The following is a 6,000-nucleotide window of genomic DNA, read 5'->3' on the forward strand; positions in this document are numbered from 1 at the left end:
GTCTTTTGGATGGATACCCAAAAGTGGGGCTGCTGGGTCATAGGGGAGTTCTATATTTAGCCTTCTGAGGAATCTCCATACTGCTTGCCAGAGTGCCTGAAACAGTTTACATTCCCACCAACAATGAAGTAGGGTTCCCTTTGGGCCACATCCCCTCCAACAATTGTTATTTTTAGTTTTCTTGATATATGACATTCTTACTGGGGTGAGATGGAATCTCAATGTTGTTTTGATTTGCATTTCTTTTATGGCTAGTGATGTAGAGCACTTTTTCATATGTCTCTTGGCCATTCATTCTCATTTCCTCATCAGAGAAGTCTCTTTGTAAGTCTTTAGCCCACTTGATAAGGGGGCTATTGGTTCTTTGCGGTTTTGTTTTGGAGGAAGGTAATTTTTTTACTTCTGCATATGTTTTAGATATGAAGCCTTTGTCTGTTGAATGGCCGGTAAAGATCTTCTCCCAGTCTGTAGGCTTTCTGTTTATCTTGCGAGCTATGTCCTTTGCCTTGCAGAAGCTCTGCAGTTTGATGCAGTCCCATTTGTCCAAACTTTCTTTGATTTGTAGCCTTTCTGGGTCTTTGTTAAGGAAGTTCCCTCCTGTGCCAAGGAGTCCAAGTGTTTCTCCTACTCCTTCCTTTTGTGTTTTCAGGGTGTCTCCTTTGATTTCGAGGTTTTTAATCCACTTGGAATTGATTTTGGTGCGCGGTTATATATAAGGATCTAGTTTTAGTTTGTTGCATGTGTTGAGCCAGTTTTGCCCGCACCATTTGTTAAAGAGGCTATCTTTCTTCCAAACTATTGTTTTAGCTCCTTTATCAAAGATTAAGTACGCGTAGTTCTGTGGGTTCATTTCTGGGTCTTCAATTCTGTTCCATTGGTCTTCAGGCCTGTTCCCGTGCCAATGCCAAGCTGTTTTGATTAGCATAGCTTTATAATACAGCTTGAAGTTGGGTACTGTAATTCCTCCAGCACTGTTCTTTCTGCTTAGGATTGGTTTTACTATTCTAGGTCTTTTATTGTTCCATATGAATTTCTTAATTGCTTCCTCTATTTCATTAAAAAATGGTGTTGGGGGGCTGGGGATATGGCCTAGTGGCAAGAGTGCCTGCCTCATATACATGAGGCCCTGGGTTCGATTCCCCAGCACCACATATACAGAAAACGGCCAGAAGGGGCGCTGTGGCTCAAGTGGCAGAGTGCTAGCCTTGAGCAAAAGGAAGCCAGGGACAGTGCTCAGGCCCTGAGTCCAAGGCCCAGGACTGGCCAAAAAAAAAAAAAAAATGGTGTTGGGATATTAATGGGTATTGCATTGAATTTGTAGATAGCCTTTGGCAATATTGCCATTTTGATTATATTAATCCTCCCAATCCAGGAGCATGTTGAAGTCGATTGGCAAGAATTTTGTTGAGAATTTTTGTGTCTATGTTCATCAGGGAAATTGGTCTATAGTCCTCTTTCCGTGATGAGTCCCTGCCTGGTTTTGGGATGATGGTTATACTGTCTTCATAGAATGTGTCTGGTAGTGAACGTTCTCTTTCAATTTCATTGAAGAGTTTGAGAAATATTGGTGTGAGTTCTGTTTTTAAGGCCTTGTAGATTTCTGCAGTGAATCCGTCTGGACCTGGGCTTTTCTTGGATGGGATATCATTTATTGCCGTTTCTATTTCAATACTGGATATGGGTCTGTTTAGAAGGTTTAAATCTCCATGGTTAAGTTTGGGGATATGAATTTTTTCTAGGAAATCATCCATTTCTTCCAAGTTCTCCAATTTGTTGGCATAAAGGTTTGCAAAATAGTCCCTTATTGTTTTCTGAATTTCGGTTATTTCTGTGGTGATGTTACCTGTTTCATCTCTTATCTTGTTTATTTGAGTGTGCTGCCTTCGTTTTTTGGTCAGGTTTTCCAGGGCTCTGTCTAGATTGCTGATTTTTTCGAAGAACCAACTCTTTGTTTTGTTGATTCTTTCGATGGTTTTTCGTCTCTAATTAATTTAATTCTGATTTGATTTTAATTATTTGCTTCCGTCTATTGACATGGGGTTTGGTGTTGTTCTCTTTCAAGGAAATTAAGGTGCTTCCTTAAATTATTGAGTTGCTGTTTCTCCAGTTTGTTGATGTATGCACTCAGAGATATTAATTTTCCTCTGAGTACTGCCTTTGCTGTGTCCCAAAGGAGCTGATACTTTGGGTCCTCATCTTGGTTGAATTCCATAACATTTGAATTTCCATTTTAATTTTTTCAATGACCCACTGATGGTTCAGCAGTGTTTTGTTTAGTCTCCATGAGTTGTAGGATTTTCTGTGGGGGCTGTTTGAGTTGAGCTCTAATTTTATTCCATTGTGGTCTGATAGAATGTAGGGAATGGTTTTGATACTTCTGAATTTGTACAGATTTTCTTTGTGCCTTAAGATGTGATCTATTTTGGAGAATGCTCCATGTGCTGCGGAGAAGAATATGTATTCCGTTGTTGTTGGGTGGAATATTCTGTAGATGTCAGTTAAGTCTAGTTGGTCTATGAAATTATTTAGTTCTGTGGTTTCTTTGTTCAGTTTTTGGCATGTTGATCTATCCAGAGGTGATAGTGGAGTGTTAAAATCCCCAACTATCAATGTGTTTGGGTCTATGAGTGTTTTTAGAGTCAGTAGTGTTTGTTTGATGAAGTTGGGTGCTCCTGCATTTGGTGTGTAGATATTTAGAATGGTTATATCTTCCTGTAGGAGAGATCCCTTTACTAGTATGTAGTAACCTTCTTTGTCTCTTCTTACCTTTTTTAATTTGAAGTCAATTTTGTCTGATACTAGGATTGCAACTCCAGCCTGCTTATGGGGGCCATTTGCTTGATAGATTTGATTCCAGCCTTTCACTTTTAGAAGATGTGTACTTTTGCTGGATAGATATGTCTCTTGGAGGCAGCAGAAAGATGGATCTTGATTTTTGATCCAACTTATGAGCCTATTTCATTTGATTGGAGAATTAGGTCCATTAATGTTGAGAGTTAGGATTGAGAGATGATTGTTTGTACCTTTCATGATCACTATTTTGTTAAAAGCTGTGTCTTCCCATTTCTTGATCTGATGTTTACTATTTAGGGTTCATTTCTCTGTCTGTATTGGGATCTTGATTATTTTCCCTATATAGTACATCTTTGAGGATTTTCTGTAACGCTGGTTTGGTGGAGATATATTCATTAAGTTTTTCCTTACTGTGGAAGGCTTTTATTTGACTTTCGGCTATGAACGAGAGTTTGGCTGGGTACAGAATTCTTGGTTGGTAGTTATTTTTATTTAGTGTTTGCTATACTTCATTCCAGGCTCTCCTTGCTTTCATGGTCTCTGCTGAGAAGTCTGGGGTAATTCTGATTGCTTTTCCTTTATATGTGATTGTTTTCTTTGCCCTAACAGCTTTGAATATTTTTTCCTTGCACTCTGCTGAAGCTGTTTTGATCACAATGTGTCGGTGGGATGTCCTATTTTGGTCTGATTGATTTGGGGTTCTAAATGCTTCTTTTATTTGTATAGGCCTATCCTTCTGGATATTTGGGAAGTTCTCCTCTAATATTCTGTTAAATAGGTTGCCTATCCCATTAACCTCTTTTCCAAGTTTTCCTCAATACCTATTATCCTTAAATTGGGCTTCCTGATCGTGTCTTGAATCTCCTGTAGCGATCTGTTTTGTTGATTGGACTGGATTTGTATTGATTTTTGATCTTTCTCCATAGAGTCTAAGGAATCTTCAGCTCCCGAAATTCGATCCTCTGCTTCAGTTAGTCGGGACTGTAGGCTATTTACTTGATTTCGAATCTCTTTTGCTTCTGACTGGTCTTTCCTGATAATTTCCATGTCATTTCTTAGGTCTTGTATGGACTTCTTTACTTCATTAACTTCATTACTTTGGTTTTGAGAGTTGTCTCTCAAATCTTTAAGCTGGTTAGCTATCTTTTCATTAGACTCTTGAAGTTCATTTATCTTTCTATTTGTGGATGCCATGACATTCTCCATTAATTTTTGCTTTGCCTCCTCATGCTCTATAATAATTGACTGAAGAGATTCAAACTTTTCATTTATCATGTTTATCAGTAGACTTTGTAGAGCATTTTGAGGGTTCTCTTCTTTCAGAAATGAAAAAATTTAAAAAAAAATTTTTTTAAGTTTAAAAAATGTTTGAAAAGAAAATAAAAATGGAGTCCTCTTTGTTTGGGTGGTCTTTCCCCAGTCTCTGGTTTCCTTGAGATGGTCTGCAGTCTATTTTCCTGATTGGCTGGTTTGACTTGCTTTCAGTTTGCAGGGGGTGGATCTGTTCAGACCCCTCTCCCCTGTTGGTGCAATCCTGGGTCTCTGTGGTTCACACAGATTGCAGGTAGGCCTTGGGCGTCCTCTGTAGATGGGAACATGAGCAGTCTCGGGAACCGTGGCTCCTCTGTCTGCTGTGGGACCGCGGCTTTTAACGCCTGGCTTTGAATAGGCTGTGGACTCAGTAGGGCAGGGCGCCTCTGGTCTGGTTTACCCAGCTGAGAGTTGTTTGCCTTGGGGAGGTTCCTCCCTCCTGGGTGTGGTGGCCTCCTTGGCGGAGGTGGCTATGGAATGAAGCTCTGTTTCAGGCTGGGAATTAGGCTTCCTCTGTGACGGGACCGTTTAACTGTCTCAGGAACTGTTTGTTCTTCCGTCTGGTGTTTCTGTGCCACCGGTAGCTGTTCGCCGCTTTTGCTTTAAATTTGGAAATTCCGGTGGGCAGGGCGGGGCACCTCTGGCTAAGCCGCAGCCCAGGATGCGCCTCCCGCCTGGGCAGGGGGTGTTCTCCTGGTCGGAGCTGGCTCTCACTGCTCAGGCCCTCTTCCCCTTTTCAAAGATGGCTCCTTTGTCCTTGCTTTCCTTAGGCCTGCTTTAGTTCCAATCTGGTCTACCCCATGCCAGTGGCAAAGATGGTGCTTTGCTCTGGCAGTGGGGGAAGGGCTGCCTTCCAGAAGCTGCTCTGTGGGCGCGAGTGAGAATATCTTTCGTGGGGTACTCACGCTTTCTCTGCGATTTCAGGTCGTCCATGCTCAGCCGCCATCTGGAGTATTTCTCCCTGATCTACACTGTGTGCTTTAGCCATGTGGAGTGTGGGGCGCTGTGCCTGGCACTGTGCCGACGCCGGCACTGGCGCGGCAGCGGGACGCCAGAGCTCAAATCTGTGTTTTCAGATGAGCAAATTTGATTTTTCCTTTCTGGCCAGAATCCCAGTACTGTTAGAACTTACTCAGGCTGTCTTTCTAGGAGTAAAAGTTTCTATGGGGTGAGAAAACTGCGATGTCGGAGGGAGCTCCGCTAGGGCTCTGCTGCTCCTCCGCCATCTTGATAAGCATTATTTTATATGATCATTGGCACATAGCTGTTGAGACCTTGAGCACCTTTCCTAAGAATATCCTCCTTTGTACTCACTGTGTGAATGTTTAGACTGCTGTTTAATCATATCAAGGTGTAATTATTCATCTTTTACTATCCATTTAGTTTATTGTAGATTTATAGGCACATTTTAGTTATTACAAATGAGGGAAACCCTGCAGCCTGTTTCTTTGGTCCTGAGTATACTTTGTTAAGACTCAGCTCTCCAAAGAAAAATGCCTCATTGTCTTTATATATTTGTCAAGGACAAAAAACAGCTCTTTGTTTAGTATCTTTTAGATGACTATACATGATGAAGAGCTCATTCCCCAAATTAGTATCCAGCACTAGATCATAAGCTCACACCCACTAACTAGTTGCCTGTTCTGTCATCTTCCGTCTTTCCTACCACTACTCCAAATCACACCTTTATATTTTAAATTCTTGATGTCTAAAATAATATGCTCCCTTCAACTGATGTATAATGATCAACATTATATTGCACTGGATGAAAATCCAGTTCTAATCAGCACATGCAAAGAAAAAGACTAACTTATATAACAAAAAAAGTTCCAAGGAAACTTGTGTCAAAACTGGAGTTAAGGCTTCAACCAGTGTGATTGAAATCAGCCTTTCCTC

The sequence above is a fragment of the Perognathus longimembris genome, chromosome 5 (assembly GCF_023159225.1).
Source record: "Perognathus longimembris pacificus isolate PPM17 chromosome 5, ASM2315922v1, whole genome shotgun sequence".
NCBI classification, from domain to species: Eukaryota; Metazoa; Chordata; class Mammalia; order Rodentia; family Heteromyidae; genus Perognathus; species Perognathus longimembris.